Source organism: Octopus bimaculoides, chromosome 5, assembly GCF_001194135.2.
Source record: "Octopus bimaculoides isolate UCB-OBI-ISO-001 chromosome 5, ASM119413v2, whole genome shotgun sequence".
NCBI classification, from domain to species: domain Eukaryota; kingdom Metazoa; phylum Mollusca; class Cephalopoda; order Octopoda; family Octopodidae; genus Octopus; species Octopus bimaculoides.
Window position 1 is genome coordinate 80,222,962 of NC_068985.1, and position 4,257 is coordinate 80,227,218.

Genomic DNA, 4,257 nt, shown 5'->3' on the forward strand with positions numbered 1-4,257 from the left:
GATCCAAAGGCCTCTGTCTGGCCCCAGTGGACATCGCTAAAGAGTGACTAGATAACATAGAAAGTCATTTTAAGTTTGTTGGAAATAAACAAAGACAAAATAATCATTATTAAATAAAAGAGCATTATTAAATAAAATAAATGAATAAGGAAAATTGGAAAAGCACTAATACTAAAATTTCAGTCAGGACTTATAATAACCGGGCAGCTATTATCTCGTAACGGATGCAGAGCATAATGCTCTCTCAGTGGCGTAATAAGTACGACGTAAATTTTTGACACTTTATAGTATGTTACAAAATTGAACAAACGTAAACATAAGGACATAAACGTTTACAGCATGTGTGTGTGTGTGTGTGTGTGTGTGTGTGTGTGTGTGTGTGTGTGCGCGCTTGTATGTAGGTTTTTGGTTTATTATGGTCGTACAGCGTTGTAACTGTTTCAGTTTCGGCACTCGGTCTCGGATTGAATTATTTGTCAAACAAATACAACTTTATGTATGTATAAGTCCATCCCTGGTAAGTGGATTAAGTATCATACACATACACACACACGTATACATACATACACACATATACATATATATGTATATACACACACACATATATGTGGATTGTTGAATTCCAAAAGGTTTTACCTACACACTTCTTCACACATTCGCAGAAACGGCCGTAAGATTCTTTCGTATTTATTGGATTCATTCGAGGACTTCCCTTTTGGATTATTGCGAACTGTCATCTCAACTTGAGACTTAAATTTGTCTATATGTATTTATGCAATTATTTATCCGACTTTGATTTGGGCACAGAATTACACTATTATATGTATATGTATGTTTTTATATCTTATATGCTCGCATATTTATAATGGCTTATGTATATACCCCCTGTGTTTAGATGTGTGTCGGCTTTGATGACGTGTATTATTGACCTTGAAATTTGTCTCTTTATAATTAATACTTTAATCTAATCGCTCAATAAATTGAGCCTTACGCTGTTGTTTCTTGAAAAGTGTTCACCTCTTCAACTTTTCATTACCTACACACACACACACACTCACATACACACATATATATGCTTTTACGTCTTTCAGTCATTAGACTACGGCTATGCATGGACACCACTTTGATGTATCGACCCCAGTACTTATTTTATTTGTTTCTGTAAGCCTGTTACTTATTCTATCGGTCTCCTTTGGCGAACAGTTTGCTTACGGGGATGTAAACACGCCAACACCGATTGTCATAAATAATGCAGTTTTTTCAATTGCATGAACTAAAAGTCGGAGGGATAATCTACCTACATGAACTTGCTATAAAAACAGGTAGTAATTTTACCTTGTCCTTATTCTTAGTGCAAGTTCTGAAGAGTGCAGTCCGATTTTAACAGTTATTTTTTGAAAGCTATAACGGAAGTGACAAAGGAGCATATTCGGCATAAAGTCCAAATAATTGTACATACCGTCCAAAGCAGGTTTATACGTCTACACGCGCGCGCGCGCACATACATACATACATACATACATACATACAAGCATACATACATACATACAAACATACATACATTTTCATACATATATTATCATACATTATCAAATGCCGCGGAGGTTACATTGCCTTTCATCTGGGTTCAATGTAATTGACTGGCCCCACCTCCCTGGAATTTTAGGCCTTGTGTCTGTAATAGAAATTATCATCATTATCATTGTTGTTGTTGTTGTTGTTGTTAATGTTGTTCAGCAGAAACTTTCATTAGTGTGCCAGAGGCCGATATTTCGTGCATGGTACTTTATAAAGTGTAACGGTTTTGTAACTTTTTGCCGATTAAAAATATATATATATGTGTGTCTGAGTGTGCCTATGACTAACTGGCACTCCGTCGGTTACGACGGCGAGTGTTTCATTTGATCCGATCAACGAAACAGTCTGTTCGTGAAATTAATGTGAAAATAGCTGAGCATTCCACAAACACGCGTACATTTAATGTAGCTCTCAGGGAGATTCAGCGTAGCAAGTAATGTGACGAGGTTGCCCCTTTAAAATATAGCTACAACTCATTTTTACCAGCTGAGTGGACTAGAGCAACGTGAAATAAAGTGTCTTTCTCAAGGACACAATACACCGTGAGGTATCGAACTCCCAACCTCAAGATCGTCAAACGAATACCCTTACCATTTAGCCACGCACCTTCACAGTGTGTGCGTGTGTGTGTGTGTGTGTGTGTGTGTGTGTGTGTGTGTGTGTGTGTGTGTGTGTGTGTGTGTGTGTGTGTGTGTGTGTGTGTGTGTGAGTGTGTGTGTGTGTGTGTGCACAACGTGCTTCCGCAGTTTCCGTCTACTAAATTAGCGTACAAGACAGTATATTCGGTGCTGTAGTAGAAGACACTTGCCCAAGGCGCCGTGCAGTGGAACTGAATCCGACACTACGTCACTGTGAAGCGAACTTCCTAATCACACAGCCATGCCTGCGCCTAAGCCATGCCCGAAAACGCCTAGCAACGTAAAACTGACAATGCACTTGCTTGACTTTTAATCTTTTACTGTCAGTTGCAACATAACGTAGGTGTTATATATTTGTATAACGTTATTCAAATGTACACCATCTGTCAACCAATTCTGAGGGTAAAAAAAGGCCAAGCTAATGAAGTTCTGTATTATAGTGATTCTGTGAGAATTTGAATGTATTCCAAACGTGTCACTGAAATGTGACCAAACATTATCAATGTGACATATCTGTAATTATTGCAAGATGTTCACTTGTTGCTCCTGTTGTTGTGGTTGTTGTTAAGCCTTGATCCAGCTGACCTTACTATTAAAGGCTTCCCAGACATAAAAATCCTCTAGTTATACATCTGTTTCATGCATAATATATACCCCAATCTATATTATGTAACGTGCGTAATGTGTGTACTTTCTGCATAAACTGTATAATTGTTATTTCTTGCGGGTGGAGGAACCTGCTAAAAACAGCAGCCTCTCGCTCTTTCTCTCTCTATCTCTCTCTCTCTCTCTCTATCTCTCTCTCTCTCTCTCTCACACACACACGCGCGCACGCGCGCGCACACACATTATATTACATGCTTGTATATATATATATAAATGCATATATATATATATATATATATACATGCATGTATATATATATAAAGTGAAGGCGCATGGCTCAGTGGTTAGAGCGTCGAGTTTACGATCGAGAGGCTGTGAGTTCGAATCCCGGACCGAGCTGCGTGTTGTGTTCTTGAGCAAGACACTTTATTTCACAATGTTCCAGTTCACTCAGCTGTAGAAATGAGTTGCGACGTCACAGGTGCCAAGCTGTATCAGCCTTTGCCTTTCCCTTGGATAACATCGGTGGCATGGAGAGGGGAGGCCGGTATGCATGGGCGACTACTGGTCTTCCATAAACAACCTTGAGCGGATCTGTACCTGGGAGGGTAACTTTCTAGGTGCAATCCTATGGTCAGTCATGACCGAAGGGGGTGGTCTCTCTCAGCATATATATAAACACACCCAGACATATATGTAAGGATGTGTGTGTGTGTGTGCATATATTCATGTATATATATATTACATTCACGGAGAGAAGAATAACGGACAAACAGTAACAAGTGTAAAGAATTTAATTTTATACAAAATTGCATGTTCACTTTCCATGATGTAAGTAGGTCTTATCTTTGTAGCTGTTTCAAATTATCTGTGCATCATTGATATAACAATACATATTATGCAAGCAGATGCAATACTAAGGCAAAAATAGTATGAACTAGCACAAGTTTTTATGACTGAACATCTTATCACATATTCACCATATTCTTTACAGAAAACTGTGCAAGTATGTGAACAGAGGTAGAGTTATGCATATTGTGGCTCTGTTGGCACACTTGGCCTTTATTTTCTAAAGAAAATGCTGGAAATCTGCCACATAGAGACCTTCAGTAATCAAAATTCATTCTAGTAGATACTATAGTTAGTCTTATGTTTATGGGTAATATTGCACCTGCTTGCATAACGTGCATTGTTACATCAACCATTTACGGATGATCTGAAACGGGTGTAAAGACATATCCATCTTACATCGTATAATTTTTCATATTAATACATTCCTGATACCTGTTATTGTTTGTTCGTCATCCTCCGATGTAGGCTCGATTTCGATCGTTCTTCTCGCCAACTCTTCTATTTCTGGACTACTCCATTCGTGATGAAAGAGTTGGAGTTTAAAGATCTGGTCTCTCTGCAGATATATATATATATATATATA

The 4,257-nt window shown here is 38.3% G+C and overlaps 1 protein-coding gene across 9 annotated transcripts in view; it reads left to right on the top strand.

Annotated features, from left to right (window-relative positions):
• The window catches only part of LOC106876553 (major egg antigen), a 224,149-nt gene that overhangs the window by 198,004 nt on the left and 21,888 nt on the right, over positions 1-4,257 (top strand). The gene's annotated exons all lie outside the window — the stretch shown is intronic.